The 20,927-nt window shown below is 46.4% G+C and overlaps 5 non-coding genes across 5 annotated transcripts; all 5 read left to right on the forward strand.

Annotated features, from left to right (window-relative positions):
• The first annotated feature begins 11,688 nt into the window (after positions 1-11,688).
• On the forward strand, positions 11,689-11,761 carry TRNAV-UAC. The gene has a single exon. It is a non-coding gene; the product is annotated as a tRNA-Val (tRNA).
• A 522-nt stretch (positions 11,762-12,283) lies between these two features.
• On the forward strand, positions 12,284-12,356 carry TRNAV-CAC. Its single transcript has one exon. It is a non-coding gene; the product is annotated as a tRNA-Val (tRNA).
• Positions 12,357-15,146: 2,790 nt separating this feature from the next.
• Positions 15,147-15,219, forward strand: TRNAV-UAC. The gene has a single exon. It is a non-coding gene; the product is annotated as a tRNA-Val (tRNA).
• A 522-nt stretch (positions 15,220-15,741) lies between these two features.
• TRNAV-CAC lies at positions 15,742-15,814 on the forward strand. The gene has a single exon. It is a non-coding gene; the product is annotated as a tRNA-Val (tRNA).
• A 2,790-nt stretch (positions 15,815-18,604) lies between these two features.
• On the forward strand, positions 18,605-18,677 carry TRNAV-UAC. The gene has a single exon. It is a non-coding gene; the product is annotated as a tRNA-Val (tRNA).
• The last annotated feature ends 2,250 nt before the right edge of the window (positions 18,678-20,927 follow it).

Genomic DNA, 20,927 nt, shown 5'->3' on the forward strand with positions numbered 1-20,927 from the left:
GACAGTGACGATAACTGTCTTGCACTAGTCCTGTTGTCCCTGAGGTGGTCGTACCCTGTGATGGACTGCAACAGTATATCCTTGGCAGTATGGACTGGAATGACAGGGCAGAATGAATGCAAAAGTTGGTCATTTCCCTGCAGTTACTCTCTGAGAGAAAATTAGCATTTGTAGAAAGACCTCAGGTGCTAGTGGAGGATCCTCAAAACATCTTGCTTCACTTTTATCCTTGTAGTTCTATTTTCAAGCCCTCATTCTCTACTAGCTGCAGGGGCTGGCTATCAAGGGCATTTATTTCAGAACTGCCCCTTTTTCTAACTTTAACTGCTGCTTCTCTCCTGTCCTGGGGCATTGCTATTGAAACCTGTTCCATTTCTCTGTCACAGACAGGCTTCACAATACAGGCTGTTATGCTGCACTTTCTGGCCTGCCTTCACTGCTCGCTTATGCCCAGTACTACCTAGCTCCCACTGCCCACAATGTGCCCACTGGCAGTCATACAGAGAATAAATAACTAATCTGAAGTGTAGCTAAGGCTTCAATCACGAAAAAGGAAAAACAGAACAGCAAGCAAAGCAACACAAATCTACAATGATGCAGAGATATTGTGATGCCATGCTGCCTCCATGCTTTGTTTTCCTGTCTTTATTTATTTATTTATTTTATTTAAGTTTTTTATATACCAACATTCAAGACAGTAGTCCCATCATGCTGGTTCACATGAAACAGGAGTGCAAAATAAGCTTAAACTTGAACAATAGTGCGGAAAAAGCAGTTACATGTAACAGGGGAAAAAAAACTTGGAGTAAGAAGGAAAAAAGGAAAAGGAGAACCAGATAATTACATATAATTACATTGTAAGAGGTAGCTAATAGTGATATTGGTGGTGATGTGTGTTGATTGTTATGAGTTAAATAATATTGGAGTTAGGAAAAGCCTGCATGAACAGCCAGGTCTTGAGTCTTTTCTTGAAAGTTGAGAGGCTGGGTTCCGTTCTATGATCTGGGGGGATGGAGTTCCATAAGGTAGGGCCGGCTGTAGAGAAGGCCCGATCTCTTAGCGTAATGTGTCTGGTAGTTTTGGCTGGGGGTACTTGAAGTGATCCTTTGTAAGCATCTCTTGTCGGTCTTGTTGAGGTGTGCAATCGGAGGGGGAAATGAAGGTCAATTGGGGCTAGTTGATGGATGTTTTTGTATATGGTGAGAATGGCCTTGTAGATTATTGTGAAGTGGATGGGTAGCCAGTGGAGGCCCATTAGGATAGGGGTTATGTGGTCTCTTCTCCTGGTGTTAGTGAGTATACGGGCAGAGGCATTTTGAACCATTTGCAGTGGTTTGGTGTGTGATGAGGGGAGACCAAGCAAGATGGTGTTACAATAGTCCAGCTTTGCGAAGATGATTGATTGTAGAATCGTTCTAAAGTCATGAGTGTGGAACAGAGGTCTTATTCTTTTCAGCACTTGGAGTTTATAAAAGCAGTCTTTGGTGGTTTTGTTGATGGTAGCTTTCAGGTTCAGTCGATTGTCAATTAGAACTCCTATGTTGTGGATAGAAATTGTCAGTGGACCCTTGGGCCGGCCGAGTGGAGCGAGGGCTCCGAGAGTGGAGGAAGGCCGGGAGGCGGAGCACAGCGGGTGTTGAAGAGAAGTCTTCGCCCTGGAAACCCGAGACCTCCCCAAGAGGGGCCTGTAGAGGTCCGGGTCGCTGGGTCTTAGGAGAAGCGCTGAGGTCAGTGCTGGCAGTAAACGAGAGGAGTCGAGATGAAGTCCGAAGGTCGTGGCTGGCTGAAGACAAGAGGAGACGAGGTGTAGTCCGAAGGTGGTGGCTGGCTGAAGACAAGAGGAGGCGAGGTGAAGTCCGAAGGTCGTGGCTGGCTGAAGACAAGAGGAGTCAAGGTGAAGTCCGAAGTCGGGTCAGCAGAGGCGGAAGCAGGCAGGAAGCGAGGAGAAGGAACAGGAAAGACCGGAACTGGAGCGAGGGTCAGCAGGAACTGGAGCAGGATCAGCAGGAACTGGAGCAAGGGTCAGCAGGAACTGGAGCAGGATCAGCAGGAACTGGAGCAGGATCAGCAGGAACTGGAGCAAGGATCTCCAGGAACGCAACTAACACTCAGAGAGTGACCTCGTTGCAAGGCAAGGCTGAGGACACAGACGCCGACTTAAATAGTCTGCCGGCGTCTGACGTCAGAGAAGGGGCGGTTCAGCACTTCCGGGTGCTGGACCTACAAGTGCCGGCCCTTCGCGCGCGCGCGTTCCCCGGCGGGGGGAGGAGCCGCGTTCAGGCCCTGACGGCGTCTCCACGAGGGAGACGCCGCTGCCATGCGGCCAGGAAGGCCTTTCAGCGCGCGGTTCGCGGTGCGAACGGGGAGCCCGGAGACAAGGTAAGGACCCGGTCGCTAACTTAGCGACCGGGACCGCAACAGTACCCCCTCCTTTACGCCCCCTCTTCAAAGGCCCAGGCTTGCCAGGATGATCGGCGTGGAATAGTTGTAACAGAGATTTGTCCAAAATGTTGCGAGCAGGTTCCCAAGTATTGTCTTCATCCCCGCATCCCTCCCAAGCTAGCAAGTACTCCCAACGTCTGTTGGCGAAACGAGAATCCAAGACTTCTCGTACTTGGAAGGTAGGGTCCTCGGCTGTGGGAGCAGAGGTAGGATCAGGCGGGCTCTGGTGGAACCTGGAAAGGACTACTGGTTTCAGGAGAGAGACGTGGAAAACGTTATGAATGCGTAACGTGGTAGGCAGACGCAGACGATAGGACACCAGCCCCACTCTCTCCGCTACCCGAAAAGGACCACAGAACTTAGGTGCTAGCTTCTTCGATGGCTGTCTTAAATGGATGTGCTTGGTACTGAGCCACACTCTGTCTCCAGGTAGGAAGATAGGTGCGGGTGTCCGATGGCGATCACTGTAGCATTTAGAGGTGAGTGCAGACCTACGAAGCCTCCGTTGGGTAGATATCCAGAGTGTACCCAACTGCTGGGCAGTAAGCTGCGCCGCAGGTGAGGAGACCGGCACAGGCACGGGCAAAGGTGGTTTGAGTTGCTTTCCATATACGATTTGGAAGGGTGATCTTCCTGTTGCTGCGTGTACTTGATTGTTGTAGGCGAACTCTGCCCACGGTAACAGTTCCACCCAATTATCTTGTTTGTGGTTGGTGAAAGCTCGTAGGAACAGTTTTAGAGAACGGTTCATCCGTTCTGTTTGCCCGTTACTTTGCGGGTGGAAGGCGGTAGAGAAACTGAGTTGTATTTCAAACTTTTTGCAAAGAGCCCTCCAATACCTGGCTGTAAATTGTGGGCCTCTGTCCGAGACTATGTCTTGAGGCAAGCCGTGGATACGGAATATGTGATGAGTAAATAACAGGGCTAGCTCGGTTGCGGAGGGTAGTTTGGGTAGTGGCACGAAATGGACCATCTTAGAAAAACGGTCCACGGTAACCCAAATTACCGTCTTGCCTTGAGACGAGGGTAGATCTACTACAAAGTCCGTGGCGATGTGAGTCCACGGTTCCGTAGGTACGGGCAATGGTTGTAAGAGTCCTCTCGGGGAACCAACCAGAGGTTTCTGCATGGCACACGTAGGACAGGAGCTAACGTAGAGAGAGACATCCCTTCGAAGGCCGGGCCACCAGTAGAAGCGATTTATGAGATCCAGGGTTCGCTCCCTACCTGCATGCCCTCCGGACAAGGAGTCATGCCCCCAAGACAGGACCTTCCTTCGAAGTTTCTTGGGTACGACGGTTTCTCGTGGTTGAATCTAGTGTAGTAAGGGCGAGATGGACACGTGCGGGATCCAGAATATGTTGTAGTTCCTCCTCCTCCTCAGGTTGAGCATTACGGGACAGAGCGTCGGCTCGGATGTTTTTCTCTGCGGGTCGATATTTGAGAATGAAGTCGAAGCGACTGAAGAAAAGGGACCACCTGGCTTGACGCGGGTTCAGGCGTTGAGCATGGGCTAAAAACTCTAAGTTCTTGTGGTCTGTATACACTGTGATGGTGTGATTGGCTCCTTCAAGCCACTGCCTCCATTCTTCGAATGCGAGTTTAATTGCTAGAAGTTCTTTATCTCCGATACCGTAGTTGTATTCGGCTGGGGAGAATTTTTTAGAGAAATAGGAGCATGGCATCAGTTTGCCAGAAGCATCGTGTTGACTAAGGACAGCCCCGACGGCTAAGCTGGAAGCATCAACTTCCACAATGAATGGATGCAGTGGGTTTGGATGGTGCAAGCAGGAAGCCTTTAAAAAAGCTTGCTTCAAGTCTTCAAAAGCTACGCATGCGTCTTCAGGCCAGTCTTGAGCGTTGGCCCCCTTACGAGTGAGAGCGGTGAGTGGGGCGACTTTGAGAGAGTAGTGAGGAATGAAGTGCCGGTAGAAATTAGCGAATCCGAGGAATCGCTGGAGAGCCTTCAAGCCCGAGGGACGGGGCCAATTAGTGATAGCCGAGACCTTCTCGGGATCCATTTGGAACCCCGAGGAGGAGACAATGTATCCCAAGAAGGGAAGCGATTCACAGTCGAACTGGCACTTCTCTAGTTTAGCGTATAGATGATTTTCTCTTAAGGCCTGTAGAACGAGTCTGACATGTTGTCGATGGGTGATTGGGTCTTGGGAATAAATCAGAACATCGTCCAGGTAAACAATGACGAAAGAGTGGAGCATTTCCCGGAGTACCTCGTTCATGAGATTTTGGAAGACGGCTGGGGCGTTGCACAACCCAAACGGCATTACCAAATACTCATAATGTCCGTCACGGGTGTTAAACGCCGTCTTCCACTCATCTCCCGGGCGTATACGCACAAGATTGTAAGCTCCACGAAGGTCAAGTTTAGAAAAAACCTTCGCTCCTTGTAGTCTGTCAAGTAACTCAGGTATCAAGGGGAGCGGGTAACGGTCCTTTTTGGTGATGGTGTTCAACCCTCTGTAGTCGATGCAGGGTCTAAGGGTGCCGTCCTTCTTAGCTACAAAGAAGAACCCTGCCCCAGCAGGAGAGTGTGAAGGGCGAATGAAGCCTTTAGCGAGGTTTTCCGTAATATAGTCGGACATAGCTCGGGTCTCCGGTAGTGACAGCGGGTAGACACGGCCGCGCGGGGGAGTGGTGCCCGGGAGAAGTTCAATGGCACAATCAAATGGCCGGTGACATGGAAGGACCTCCGCTTTTTGCTTAGAGAACACATCGGAGTAATCCTGATACGGTGAAGGGAGTTTGATGGCTGCCTGGCAAAGAGGAATCGAGGATTTCAGGGGAAATTCAAGGCAGTTTTGGAAGCAATAAGAGCTCCATTGAGCAATCTGGAGAGAGTCCCAATGTATTAGGGATGTGAATCGTTTTTCAACGATTAAAATTATCGTCCAATAATGTTTATATCGTCTTAAATCGTTATAGAACACGATACAATAGAAATTCTAACGATTTATCGTTAAAAATCGTTAAATCGTGTTAGTGCGCACTAACTCGAGTTAGTGCGCACTAACTCCCCGTTAGTGCGCACTAACTCGATTTAGTGCGCACTAACTGAAAATGATACAAATAAACACTTTCCAGGTCACTGAAGGTCAGTTAGGAATGAATATGTGTTCCTATTGGCTGGCTGCCCTCTTATCTATTGATGTTACCAAGGTTACCACTGAGGTGATGGTTGGGGGGATGGGAAATGGAACTGGAAACTAACGAACACCAACAGAAAATGAAACAAAGTGTTCACACTTCCCAGGTCAGTAAAGGTCACTTAGGAATGAATATGTATGTATGTATTCCTATTGGCTGGCTGTGCTCTTATCTATTGATGTTACCAAGGCTAATACTGAGGTAATGGTTGGGGGGATGTGAAATGGAAACAGTTGGAAGCTTGACAAAAAAAGTAATGTAATGATCAGCACTCACGTGACTAGAACTTGTTTGTTTATTATTTTTGTTAGCAGGCACCTGAAATGCTAGTGCATGTTGAATTTGCCAATCACTGTGCATTTTAGAAAGGTGGTCCTGGCTGGAACTGTACACAGTTCAAATATATGTAATTGATTGTTGGTAAGTGTATTTTTTAAGTAGCCACACTGGCACAAGTATGTTTACTTTTCCTCCTACTTAACTCACTAGCTCAGCTTTGTAAGAAGGGCTTCTCTGCTTGTGTGTTGTTTTTGTTTGGTGTGAGGAGAGCAGAAACATCAGATCTTTATTCAATCTACTACAGTCATCTCTTACAGTGCCCTATCCCTATTAATACCAGGAGTGTTGTGATCTTCCTGCACACAGTGCCCTAACCCTGATACCAGTCTGAGACAGCTCCCTCCCTGCATTACTAGTGAGAGGCTGGCTTCACAGACAGGGGGGAGCTGCCTGACCCTCACTCCTGACTTCCCCCATGTCCCAGCTAGTGAATGGTGTGTGGGTGAGGGGGGGGGGGATGGTGAAGTCTGAGACAGCTCCCTCCCTGCATTACTAGTGAGAGGCTGGCTTCACAGACAGGGGGGCGCTGCCTGACCCTCACTCCTGACTTCCCCCATGTCCCAGCTAGTGAATGGTGTGTGGGTGAGGGGGGGGGGGAGGATGGTGAAGTCTGAGACAGCTCCCTCCCTGCATTACTAGTGAGAGGCTGGCTTCACAGACAGGGGGGAGCTGCCTGACCCTCACTCCTGACTTCCCCCATGTCCCAGCTAGTGAGTGGTGGGTGGGTGGGGGGGGGGGGGGAGGATGGTGAAGTCTGAGACAGCTCCCTCCCTGCATTACTAGTGAGAGGCTGGCTTCACAGACAGGGGGGAGCTGCCTGACCCTCACTCCTGACTTCCCCCATGTCCCAGCTAGTGAATGGTGTGTGGGTGAGGGGGGGGGGAGGATGGTGAAGTCTGAGACAGCTCCCTCCCTGCATTACTAGTGAGAGGCTGGCTTCACAGACAGGGGGGAGCTGCCTGACCCTCACTCCTGACTTCCCCCATGTCCCAGCTAGTGAATGGTGTGTGGGTGAGGGGGGGGGAGGATGGTGAAGTCTGAGACAGCTCCCTCCCTGCATTACTAGTGAGAGGCTGGCTTCACAGACAGGGGGGAGCTGCCTGACCCTCACTCCTGACTTCCCCCATGTCCCAGCTAGTGAATGGTGTGTGGGTGAGGGGGGGGGGGGGAGGATGGTGAAGTCTGAGACAGCTCCCTCCCTGCATTACTAGTGAGAGGCTGGCTTCACAGACAGGGGGGAGCTGCCTGACCCTCACTCCTGACTTCCCCCATGTCCCAGCTAGTGAATGGTGTGTGGGTGAGGGGGGGGGAGGATGGTGAAGTCTGAGACAGCTCCCTCCCTGCATTACTAGTGAGAGGCTGGCTTCACAGACAGGGGGGAGCTGCCTGACCCTCACTCCTGACTTCCCCCATGTCCCAGCTAGTGAATGGTGTGTGGGTGAGGGGGGGGGGAGGATGGTGAAGTCTGAGACAGCTCCCTCCCTGCATTACTAGTGAGAGGCTGGCTTCACAGACAGGGGGGAGCTGCCTGACCCTCACTCCTGACTTCCCCCATGTCCCAGCTAGTGAATGGTGTGTGGGTGAGGGGGGGGGGGGAGGATGGTGAAGTCTGAGACAGCTCCCTCCCTGCATTACTAGTGAGAGGCTGGCTTCACAGACAGGGGGGAGCTGCCTGACCCTCACTCCTCCGGGGTATTGTGATCTTCCTGCACACAGTGCCCTATCCCTGATACCAGGGGTGTTGTGATCTTCCTGCATGCAGTGCCCTATCCCTATTAATACCAGGAGTGTTGTGATCTTCCTGCATGCAGTGCCCTATCCCTGATACCGGGATGTGTGCAAGAAGATCACAACACCCCCGGTATCAGGAATAGGGCACTGTGTGCAGGAAGATCACAACACCCCCAGTATCAGGAATAGGGCACTGTGTGCAGGAAGATCACAACACCCCTGGTATTAGGGATAGGGCACTGTGTGCAGGAAGATCACAACACTCCTGGTATTAATAGGGATAGGGCACTGTGTGCAGGAAGATCACAATACCCCTGGTATCAGGGTTAGGGCACAAGTTCTAGTCACATTGACTGATCACATTACTTGTTTTGTCAAGCTACCAACTGTTTCCATTTCCCATCCCCCATATACTGTCAGTAGGAAACTTGGTAACATGAATAAATAAGAGGGCAGCCAATAGGAATACATATTCATTCCTAAACTGACCTTAACTGACCTAAAAAGTGTCAAATTGTATCATTTTCAGTTAGTGCGCACTAACTCCCAGTTAGTGCGCACTAACGGGAGTTAGTGCGCACTAACTCGAGTTAGTGCGCACTAATCGGAAAAAACGATTTTTAACGATTTTTTAACTAAAAAATCGTGCCTAAGACGATTTTCTTGCCCTGCCACACGATTTCTATCGTTAAGACGATATGGAAAACGATTCACATCCCTACAATGTATCATAGGAGCATGCAGCTGTAACCATGGTAGTCCTAAGACCACAGGATGCACAGTCCTTTCGAGCAGCAGAAAAGAGATTTCCTCGGTATGAAGAAGTCCAGTACGTAGAGTCAGAGGTCTCGTGAGCTCAGTAATGTCACCAGGAAGAGGAGTTCCTTGGATGGAGGTGACTCGCAGAGGCGGTTCTTTAGGAACCGTAGAGAGTCCAAGTTGGTAAGCCAAATCTTTTAGAATGAAGTTCCCCCCGGCTCCAGAATCTACAAAAGCGAGGGTTTGGAAGGAGCCACCAGGGTACTCCAACGTAACAGGAACCGTGCATTGAGGAGCAGGGTTGACACAGCCTAGGGGAAGCTCCTCCCATCCATCTAGGCTCGGGCGTTTTCCGGCCTCTCTGGGCACTGAGCCAAGAGATGACCCTTGGCCCCGCAGTATAGGCACAACCCTTGAGTACGGCGTCGTCTCCTTTCTTCCTCGGATAGATGCGTGCGCCCGATCTGCATAGGTTCCTCCGTAGAGGGGTTGCTGAGAGAAGACTGCGTCCTGGAAGTGGCAGTCAAGGGTCTAGAGAAGTTAGGCGCCAAAGAGACAGGACGACGAAGTACTCGGCCCTCCTTGGCTCGTTGCTGGAGGCGACGGTCGATTTTCCCAGCAAGGTCTATAACCTCATTCAGAGAGCTGGGAATGTCCCGAGCCATCAGCTCATCCTTAATGCGGCCTGCGAGGCCCTCAAGGAAAATGCCTCGCAGACAATCATCTTGCCAGCTGAGTTCCATAGCTAGAGTGCGGAATTCAATGGCGTAATCTGCCAGGGTTCGAGTCCCTTGTCTCAACTGTAGGATTTCGGTGGTGGCAGTAGTCAGGCGAGCAGGCTCATCAAAGGTTTGTTTGAAATGAGCCACAAACCGAGGCAAGTCCTGCAACATAGGATCCTGATGCTCCCACATGGGTGATGCCCACAGCATGGCCTTCCCATCAAGTAGGGAGAGGATATAGGCCACTTTGACAGCATCTGAAGGAAACTGCCCCGGAAGCAAGGAGAATCGGATAAAGCACTGGTTCAAGAAGGCTCTACAGGTCTTGGCGTCCCCGGTATAACGAGTAGGCGCAGGAAGCTGAGTCTGTGCTGGCGGCTGCGGTGCTGGTACCGGGGGTGGAGGTTGAACCACCTCAGGAGGACTAGCGTCCAAACGAGTGGCGAGGCGATCGACTGTAGCAGCTAGCATTTCTAGGCAGTGCTGCTGCTGCTGAATTCTCTGGGCCATTCCGGGAATGGCTTGCAAGCCGGCTGCGTCCGCCGGGTCCATGGCCTTGCAAACTGTTGTGGATAGAAATTGTCAGTGGACCCTTGGGCCGGCCGAGTGGAGCGAGGGCTCCGAGAGTGGAGGAAGGCCGGGAGGCGGAGCACAGCGGGTGTTGAAGAGAAGTCTTCGCCCTGGAAACCCGAGACCTCCCCAAGAGGGGCCTGTAGAGGTCCGGGTCGCTGGGTCTTAGGAGAAGCGCTGAGGTCAGTGCTGGCAGTAAACGAGAGGAGTCGAGATGAAGTCCGAAGGTCGTGGCTGGCTGAAGACAAGAGGAGACGAGGTGTAGTCCGAAGGTGGTGGCTGGCTGAAGACAAGAGGAGGCGAGGTGAAGTCCGAAGGTCGTGGCTGGCTGAAGACAAGAGGAGTCAAGGTGAAGTCCGAAGTCGGGTCAGCAGAGGCAGAAGCAGGCAGGAAGCGAGGAGAAGGAACAGGAAAGACCGGAACTGGAGCGAGGGTCAGCAGGAACTGGAGCAGGATCAGCAGGAACTGGAGCAAGGGTCAGCAGGAACTGGAGCAGGATCAGCAGAAAATGGAGCAGGATCAGCAGGAACTGGAGCAAGGATCTCCAGGAACGCAACTAACACTCAGAGAGTGACCTCGTTGCAAGGCAAGGCTGAGGACACAGACGCCGACTTAAATAGTCTGCCGGCGTCTGACGTCAGAGAAGGGGCGGTTCAGCACTTCCGGGTGCTGGACCTACAAGTGCCGGCCCTTCGCGCGCGCGCGTTCCCCGGCGGGGGGAGGAGCCGCGTTCAGGCCCTGACGGCGTCTCCACGAGGGAGACGCCGCTGCCATGCGGCCAGGAAGGCCTTTCAGCGCGCGGTTCGCGGTGCGAACGGGGAGCCCGGAGACAAGGTAAGGACCCGGTCGCTAACTTAGCGACCGGGACCGCAACACTCCTAGGTCTCTCACTTGTGTAGTTTTTAGTAAGGCTGGATGAGTGGGGGTGGAGAAGCTGTTCTCTGTTGTGATGAGTAATAGTTCCGTTTTGGATGAGTTTAGTACCAGGTTGAGGCTTGTGAGAAGCTGTTTGATATTTTGGAGGCATGTTTCCCAATGAGACAGTGTTTTCGCGAGGGACTCCTTGATGGGGATCAGGACCTGGATATCATCTTGTGTTAATGGGCTGCCACAGCAAAAATCCTTACCAACAATTCAGAGAGACCTCAGAGCTATGCTTTCACACAGACAATGTCTAGAGAAACAATGCAGAGCAAGGCTGTGACATGCTCATTCTTCAAACTCAGCATCACTGTAACCCGCTCTGCGGCATTATAGGAGACTAGGAAAATGCTCCGCTGCGATACATCATAACTCTCATTGCTTGACGGAATGCCAATCCGTCCCTTCTCTGCAACCTGCCCGCTCCACAGTGTATGAACCTTTCTCCATACATTTGCAACTGTTGCTATGCCTATGATTTCCATGGGTCTTTTGACTATAATTGCTTATAGAAATCATTCTGTTTGACAGAAATGAAACAAATAGGATTCCTTTAGTTCACGGGTCCCCTTCAGCTCATTTTGGACCCTAAGAGTTTAGAGTCAGAGTTTAAAGCTTTTAAAAAAGCTCTAAAAGCATGGCTTTTCGAACAGGCTTATATTGACTATCTTGAAAAAAAGGACTAATTGGTTTAAAGAAACATTATTTTTATCTTTGTTTTATGTTCATTTATTAATAATTGATTAACAATTTTATTTTTTATCATATTTTACTGTACCTTTTAGATATTTCAGTTTGATTTTATGATTTTGTAACATGTAAACCGTTGTGATGTATATTATGAACGATGGTATACAAGAATTTTTAATAAATAAAATAAATAAATAAAAAAGAAACAAGTTGGCCCCACTGATTTCATTTTTATATTTTGTTTTCAATGAATGCACTTCTCTAGCTGAGATGCTTGTTCAATTAGTCCTCCTTTAGTCGCGCATCAAGGGTTAGACAGTTGCTCACAGATTAAAAGAAGTGGTCAGTTGGTTCCATAGTGTAGTGGGTATCACATTTGCTTTACACGCAGAAGGGCCTGGGTTCAATCCCCAGTGGAGCCATTTTTAACTTGCTGCAGAAACAGGCATGAGTCTGAGTGCAAGGATTACTTAGATACCGAAAAAGCAAGTTGAAGACCAATGGGTTCCATATATGTGCAGTGGAAACCCCACCTGTCAGGTTTTCAGGATACCCATGATCTATATGCAGATGCACGATCTATATGCAGATTTACAGGCCCTTCCTTCTATGCTTGCTACTTGATCTCATGCGAATTCATAGCAGATATCGTCTTCCCCAGAAGAAGTGTGGGAATGGTTACTGGAGACGAAATAAGGAAGCTTTAGGTAAACTCCTAAGCCAACACCTTGTGTGGTAAAAAGAATTCAGCAGTGACTCTAGTAAAACACATTTTTCATGGTAGATGGGATGGCTCTTGGAAGATCTATTTTTTGCCAAGAGTAAAAAATGTTAGAATGTGAATGGTGGCTGAGGCGATTATCCCATGAATTATTCAAACAGTATTCTAAAATAACTGGATAGGTGTTTGAAAGTGTAATAAAGAAAAGATCAGACAAGGAAATGGTTCCATGGTGTAGAGGTTATCACATCTGTTTCACACACAGAAGGTCTTGGGTTCAAGTCCCAATGGAGCCACTTTATGTTTCTAGCAGTGGATGAGCATTTTATAGATGTTCAGCCATCAGCTGTATTGGTGTCAGTGAATGCTTGCATTGTTATGGGACCTTGTTAGGAACAGCTTGGGAGCAATCCTACAAAGATCTTGCAAGCACAGCTATCCAGGAGGGTTGAGTGCAATAGGAGACAGTGACGATAACTGTCTTGCACTAGTCCTGTTGTCCCTGAGGTGGTCGTACCCTGTGATGGACTGCAACAGTATATCCTTGGCAGTATTGGCTGGAATGACAGGGCAGAATGAATGCAAAAGTTGGTCATTTCCCTGCAGTTACTCTCTGAGAGAAAATTAGCATTTGTAGAAAGACCTCAGGTGCTAGTGGAGGATCCTCAAAACATCTTGCTTCACTTTTATCCTTGTAGTTCTATTTTCAAGCCCTCATTCTCTACTAGCTGCAGGGGCTGGCTATCAAGGGCATTTATTTCAGAACTGCCCCTTTTTCTAACTTTAACTGCTGCTTCTCTCCTGTCCTGGGGCATTGCTATTGAAACCTGTTCCATTTCTCTGTCACAGACAGGCTTCACAATACAGGCTGTTATGCTGCACTTTCTGGCCTGCCTTCACTGCTCGCTTATGCCCAGTACTACCTAGCTCCCACTGCCCACAATGTGCCCACTGGCAGTCATACAGAGAATAAATAACTAATCTGAAGTGTAGCTAAGGCGTCAATCACGAAAAAGGAAAAACAGAACAGCAAGCAAAGCAACACAAATCTACAATGATGCAGAGATATTGTGATGCCATGCTGCCTCCATGGTTTGTTTTCCTGTCTTTATTTATTTATTTATTTTATTTAAGTTTTTTATATACCAACATTCAAGACAGTAGTCCCATCATGCTGGTTCACATGAAACAGGAGTGCAAAATAAGCTTAAACTTGAACAATAGTGCGGAAAAAAGCAGTTACATGTAACAGGGGAAAAAAAACTTGGAGTAAGAAGGAAAAAAGGAAAAGGAGAACCAGATAATTACATATAATTACATTGTAAGAGGTAGCTAATAGTGATATTGGTGGTGATGTGTGTTGATTGTTATGAGTTAAATAATATTGGAGTTAGGAAAAGCCTGCATGAACAGCCAGGTCTTGAGTCTTTTCTTGAAAGTTGAGAGGCTGGGTTCCGTTCTATGATCTGGGGGGATGGAGTTCCATAAGGTAGGGCCGGCTGTAGAGAAGGCCCGATCTCTTAGCGTAATGTGTCTGGTAGTTTTGGCTGGGGGTACTTGAAGTGATCCTTTGTAAGCATCTCTTGTCGGTCTTGTTGAGGTGTGCAATCGGAGGGGGAAATGAAGGTCAATTGGGGCTAGTTGATGGATGTTTTTGTATATGGTGAGAATGGCCTTGTAGATTATTGTGAAGTGGATGGGTAGCCAGTGGAGGCCCATTAGGATAGGGGTTATGTGGTCTCTTCTCCTGGTGTTAGTGAGTATACGGGCAGAGGCATTTTGAACCATTTGCAGTGGTTTGGTGTGTGATGAGGGGAGACCAAGCAAGATGGTGTTACAATAGTCCAGCTTTGCGAAGATGATTGATTGTAGAATCGTTCTAAAGTCATGAGTGTGGAACAGAGGTCTTATTCTTTTCAGCACTTGGAGTTTATAAAAGCAGTCTTTGGTGGTTTTGTTGATGGTAGCTTTCAGGTTCAGTCGATTGTCAATTAGAACTCCTAGGTCTCTCACTTGTGTAGTTTTTAGTAAGGCTGCATGAGTGGGGGTGGAGAAGCTGTTCTCTGTTGTGATGAGTAATAGTTCCGTTTTGGATGAGTTTAGTACCAGGTTGAGGCTTGTGAGAAGCTGTTTGATATTTTGGAGGCATGTTTCCCAATGAGACAGTGTTTTCGCGAGGGACTCCTTGATGGGGATCAGGACCTGGATATCATCTTGTGTTAATGGGCTGCCACAGCAAAAATCCTTACCAACAATTCAGAGAGACCTCAGAGCTATGCTTTCACACAGACAATGTCTAGAGAAACAATGCAGAGCAAGGCTGTGACATGCTCATTCTTCAAACTCAGCATCACTGTAACCCGCTCTGCGGCATTATAGGAGACTAGGAAAATGCTCCGCTGCGATACATCATAACTCTCATTGCTTGACGGAATGCCAATCCGTCCCTTCTCTGCAGCCTGCCCGCTCCACAGTGTATGAACCTTTCTCCATACATTTGCAACTGTTGCTATGCCTATGATTTCCATGGGTCTTTTGACTATAATTGCTTATAGAAATCATTCTGTTTGACAGAAATGAAACAAATAGGATTCCTTTAGTTCACGGGTCCCCTTCAGCTCATTTTGGACCCTAAGAGTTTAGAGTCAGAGTTTAAAGCTTTTAAAAAAGCTCTAAAAGCATGGCTTTTCGAACAGGCTTATATTGACTATCTTGAAAAAAAGGACTAATTGGTTTAAAGAAACATTATTTTTATCTTTGTTTTATGTTCATTTATTAATAATTGATTAACAATTTTATTTTTTATCATATTTTACTGTACCTTTTAGATATTTCAGTTTGATTTTATGATTTTGTAACATGTAAACCGTTGTGATGTATATTATGAACGATGGTATACAAGAATTTTTAATAAATGAAATAAATAAATAAATAAAAATGAAACAAGTTGGCCCCACTGATTTCATTTTTATATTTTGTTTTCAATGAATGCACTTCTCTAACTGAGATGCTTGTTCAATTAGTCCTCCTTTAGTCGCGCATCAAGGGTTCGACAGTTGCTCACAGATTAAAAGCAGTGGTCAGTTGGTTCCATAGTGTAGTGGGTATCACATCTGCTTTACACGCAGAAGGGCCTGGGTTCAATCCCCAGTGGAGCCATTTTTAACTTGCTGCAGAAACAGGCATGAGTCTGAGTGCAAGGATTACTTAGATACCGAAAAAGCAAGTTGAAGACCAATGGGTTCCATATATGTGCAGTGGAAACCCCACCTGTCAGGTTTTCAGGATACCCATGATCTATATGCAGATGCATGATCTATATGCAGATTTACAGGCCCTTCCTTCTATGCTTGCTACTTGATCTCATGCGAATTCATAGCAGATATCGTCTTCCCCAGAAGAAGTGTGGGAATGGTTACTGGAGACGAAATAAGGAAGCTTTAGGTAAACTCCTAAGCCAACACCTTGTGTGGTAAAAAGAATTCAGCAGTGACTCTAGTAAAACACATTTTTCATGGTAGATGGGATGGCTCTTGGAAGATCTATTTTTTGCCAAGAGTAAAAAATGTTAGAATGTGAATGGTGGCTGAGGCGATTATCCCATGAATTATTCAAACAGTATTCTAAAATAACTGGATAGGTGTTTGAAAGTGTAATAAAGAAGAGGTCAGACAAGGAAATGGTTCCATGGTGTAGAGGTTATCACATCTGTTTCACACACAGAAGGTCTTGGGTTCAAGTCCCAATGGAGCCACTTTATGTTTCTAGCAGTGGATGAGCATTTTATAGATGTTCAGCCATCAGCTGTATTGGTGTCAGTGAATGCTTGCATTGTTATGGGACCTTGTTAGGAACAGCTTGGGAGCAATCCTACAAAGATCTTGCAAGCACAGCTATCCAGGAGGGTTGAGTGCAATAGAAGACAGTGACGATAACTGTCTTGCACTAGTCCTGTTGTCCCTGAGGTGGTCGTACCCTGTGATGGACTGCAACAGTATATCCTTGGCAGTATGGACTGGAATGACAGGGCAGAATGAATGCAAAAGTTGGTCATTTCCCTGCAGTTACTCTCTGAGAGAAAATTAGCATTTGTAGAAAGACCTCAGGTGCTAGTGGAGGATCCTCAAAACATCTTGCTTCACTTTTATCCTTGTAGTTCTATTTTCAAGCCCTCATTCTCTACTAGCTGCAGGGGCTGGCTATCAAGGGCATTTATTTCAGAACTGCCCCTTTTTCTAACTTTAACTGCTGCTTCTCTCCTGTCCTGGGGCATTGCTATTGAAACCTGTTCCATTTCTCTGTCACAGACAGGCTTCACAATACAGGCTGTTATGCTGCACTTTCTGGCCTGCCTTCACTGCTCGCTTATGCCCAGTACTACCTAGCTCCCACTGCCCACAATGTGCCCACTGGCAGTCATACAGAGAATAAATAACTAATCTGAAGTGTAGCTAAGGCTTCAATCACGAAAAAGGAAAAACAGAACAGCAAGCAAAGCAACACAAATCTACAATGATGCAGAGATATTGTGATGCCATGCTGCCTCCATGGTTTGTTTTCCTGTCTTTATTTATTTATTTATTTTATTTAAGTTTTTTATATACCAACATTCAAGACAGTAGTCCCATCATGCTGGTTCACATGAAACAGGAGTGCAAAATAAGCTTAAACTTGAACAATAGTGCGGAAAAAAGCAGTTACATGTAACAGGGGAAAAAAAACTTGGAGTAAGAAGGAAAAAAGGAAAAGGAGAACCAGATAATTACATATAATTACATTGTAAGAGGTAGCTAATAGTGATATTGGTGGTGATGTGTGTTGATTGTTATGAGTTAAATAATATTGGAGTTAGGAAAAGCCTGCATGAACAGCCAGGTCTTGAGTCTTTTCTTGAAAGTTGAGAGGCTGGGTTCCGTTCTATGATCTGGGGGGATGGAGTTCCATAAGGTAGGGCCGGCTGTAGAGAAGGCCCGATCTCTTAGCGTAATGTGTCTGGTAGTTTTGGCTGGGGGTACTTGAAGTGATCCTTTGTAAGCATCTCTTGTCGGTCTTGTTGAGGTGTGCAATCGGAGGGGGAAATGAAGGTCAATTGGGGCTAGTTGATGGATGTTTTTGTATATGGTGAGAATGGCCTTGTAGATTATTGTGAAGTGGATGGGTAGCCAGTGGAGGCCCATTAGGATAGGGGTTATGTGGTCTCTTCTCCTGGTGTTAGTGAGTATACGGGCAGAGGCATTTTGAACCATTTGCAGTGGTTTGGTGTGTGATGAGGGGAGACCAAGCAAGATGGTGTTACAATAGTCCAGCTTTGCGAAGATGATTGATTGTAGAATCGTTCTAAAGTCATGAGTGTGGAACAGAGGTCTTATTCTTTTCAGCACTTGGAGTTTATAAAAGCAGTCTTTGGTGGTTTTGTTGATGGTAGCTTTCAGGTTCAGTCGATTGTCAATTAGAACTCCTAGGTCTCTCACTTGTGTAGTTTTTAGTAAGGCTGCATGAGTGGGGGTGGAGAAGCTGTTCTCTGTTGTGATGAGTAATAGTTCCGTTTTGGATGAGTTTAGTACCAGGTTGAGGCTTGTGAGAAGCTGTTTGATATTTTGGAGGCATGTTTCCCAATGAGACAGTGTTTTCGCGAGGGACTCCTTGATGGGGATCAGGACCTGGATATCATCTTGTGTTAATGGGCTGCCACAGCAAAAATCCTTACCAACAATTCAGAGAGACCTCAGAGCTATGCTTTCACACAGACAATGTCTAGAGAAACAATGCAGAGCAAGGCTGTGACATGCTCATTCTTCAAACTCAGCATCACTGTAACCCGCTCTGCGGCATTATAGGAGACTAGGAAAATGCTCCGCTGCGATACATCATAACTCTCATTGCTTGACGGAATGCCAATCCGTCCCTTCTCTGCAGCCTGCCCGCTCCACAGTGTATGAACCTTTCTCCATACATTTGCAACTGTTGCTATGCCTATGATTTCCATGGGTCTTTTGACTATAATTGCTTATAGAAATCATTCTGTTTGACAGAAATGAAACAAATAGGATTCCTTTAGTTCACGGGTCCCCTTCAGCTCATTTTGGACCCTAAGAGTTTAGAGTCAGAGTTTAAAGCTTTTAAAAAAGCTCTAAAAGCATGGCTTTTCGAACAGGCTTATATTGACTATCTTGAAAAAAAGGACTAATTGGTTTAAAGAAACATTATTTTTATCTTTGTTTTATGTTCATTTATTAATAATTGATTAACAATTTTATTTTTTATCATATTTTACTGTACCTTTTAGATATTTCAGTTTGATTTTATGATTTTGTAACATGTAAACCGTTGTGATGTATATTATGAACGATGGTATACAAGAATTTTTAATAAATGAAATAAATAAATAAATAAAAATGAAACAAGTTGGCCCCACTGATTTCATTTTTATATTTTGTTTTCAATGAATGCACTTCTCTAACTGAGATGCTTGTTCAATTAGTCCTCCTTTAGTCGCGCATCAAGGGTTCGACAGTTGCTCACAGATTAAAAGCAGTGGTCAGTTGGTTCCATAGTGTAGTGGGTATCACATCTGCTTTACACGCAGAAGGGCCTGGGTTCAATCCCCAGTGGAGCCATTTTTAACTTGCTGCAGAAACAGGCATGAGTCTGAGTGCAAGGATTACTTAGATACCCAAAAAGCAAGTTGAAGACCAATGGGTTCCATATATGTGCAGTGGAAACCCCACCTGTCAGGATACCCATGATCTATATGCAGATGCACGATCTATATGCAGATTTACAGGCCCTTCCTTCTATGCTTGCTACTTGATCTCATGCGAATTCATAGCAGATATCGTCTTCCCCAGAAGAAGTGTGGGAATGGTTACTGGAGACGAAATAAGGAAGCTTTAGGTAAACTCCTAAGCCAACACCTTGTGTGGTAAAAAGAATTCAGCAGTGACTCTAGTAAAACACATTTTTCATGGTAGATGGGATGGCTCTTGGAAGATCTATTTTTTGCCAAGAGTATAAAATGTTAGAATGTGAATGGTGGCTGAGGCGATTATCCCATGAATTATTCAAACAGTATTCTAAAATAACTGGATAGGTGTTTGAAAGTGTAATAAAGAAGAAATCAGACAAGGAAATGGTTCCATGGTCTAGAGCAGGGGTCAGGAACCTTTTTGGCTGAGAGAGCCATAAACGCCACATATTTTAAAATGTAATTCCATGAGAGCCATACAATATGTTTAAAACTAAATACAAGTAAATGTGTGCATTTTATGTAAGATCACACTTTTAAAATACAATAAGTCTCTGAAAATATTACACCAGGCCTTAAGACACCAATACATCTCCTATTAGGAAAACGGACCAAGTCAGGCTGCTATAGAGTCCTACACAGAAACTACACGCCAGCAGAAAACCTCACCTGAATCACGTGCTGTCCCTCACCTAACATAGAATAAAGAGACCAAAACGCATAACAAGAAGCATGCAGACAAAAACTGAATTGGAAACTGCAACAAGCCAGAGTCTCTGTATGCAGTGTAACAAAGGAAAAAAGAAACATCACACATCCTTATAAAACAAATCAAGAAATATAAAATCATCAGCAGTAAAACTGTACTAACAAAAAGAACATATTTCGAAACAGCTGATGAATGGAATATCCAATAATTAAAAACTCATATAAAACATTTCCAGATATCAACAAAATATTTCAAATAGCAGACACAAAGATCCAGTAATGAAAAATAATAAGGATACAAAAATTTTTTTGCTCTGCATACCTGGGAACGTTTGATATCCAGGTGTCCTGAGATTGTTCTGAATTAGCAGGAGGTGGGGTGGTTTGCTTGGAACTTTCTCCTCTCTCAGTCACATACCAGCGCTCTCTCTCACACTGGCTCTCAATGACACACCTATACACACATGCTCTCAGTCACTCACATATACAAATGTTTTTTCTCTCTCACTTATATAGGCTCTTAATTACACATTTACACACATGCTGTCTATCTTTTCACGCTTACACACACACAGGCTTTCAATCACATAAATACATGCTGTCTTTTTCTCTCACACACAGACTCTCATTCACATGCTTACAAACATGTCCTCTCTTTCTCTCATTTATACACAGGCTCTCAATCACATACTCACATGCTCCCTCACCTAAATCAGCTCTCAATCACACAGACACACATGGTCTCTCTCTCTCATTTAAACACAGGCTCTCAATCACATACTCACATGCTCCATCACCTAAACCAGCTGTCAATCAGACACAGACACACATGATCTCTCTCTTACTTATACACACAGGCTCTTAATCATACATACACATGATCTCTCTCACACACAAAGGATCTCAATCATACACACATACTCTTTCAAACAAACAGGTTTTCAATTACAAACTTACACATACAGGTTCCCAATGGTAAACTTACATTCATGCTCTCTCTCTCACAGGCAGGATCTCAATCACAGACATACTCTCTTTCACATATACAGGCTCTCAATCATTCACATACATGCAATCTCTCACTCACACACACAGGATCTCAAACACACATGCTTGCTCGCTCATTCATTCACTCTCTCTCTCCCCCTTCCCCCCCCCCCCCCCCGGGAACTCGCGGCAGCAGCAGCCACCTCCCAACGCTAACCTCCTTCATTTTCAGCCCTCGTGGAGGCGAAGGCGGAGTCCCATCGGCCGCGGTTGAAGATTTTCATTTTCCTCCGAGCCGCGCTGCAGTCTTCTTCCCGTCGGACACTAGCGTGCCTGCGCGGGTCTTCCCGCGCAGGCACCCGATGCTCTCCACGTCCTCTTCCGGGCCGCGGGAAGAAGAGAGCACCGGCGTGCTCTCTTCTTCCCG

This window comes from Rhinatrema bivittatum, unplaced genomic scaffold, assembly GCF_901001135.1.
Source record: "Rhinatrema bivittatum unplaced genomic scaffold, aRhiBiv1.1, whole genome shotgun sequence".
Lineage (NCBI taxonomy): Eukaryota > Metazoa > Chordata > Amphibia > Gymnophiona > Rhinatrematidae > Rhinatrema > Rhinatrema bivittatum.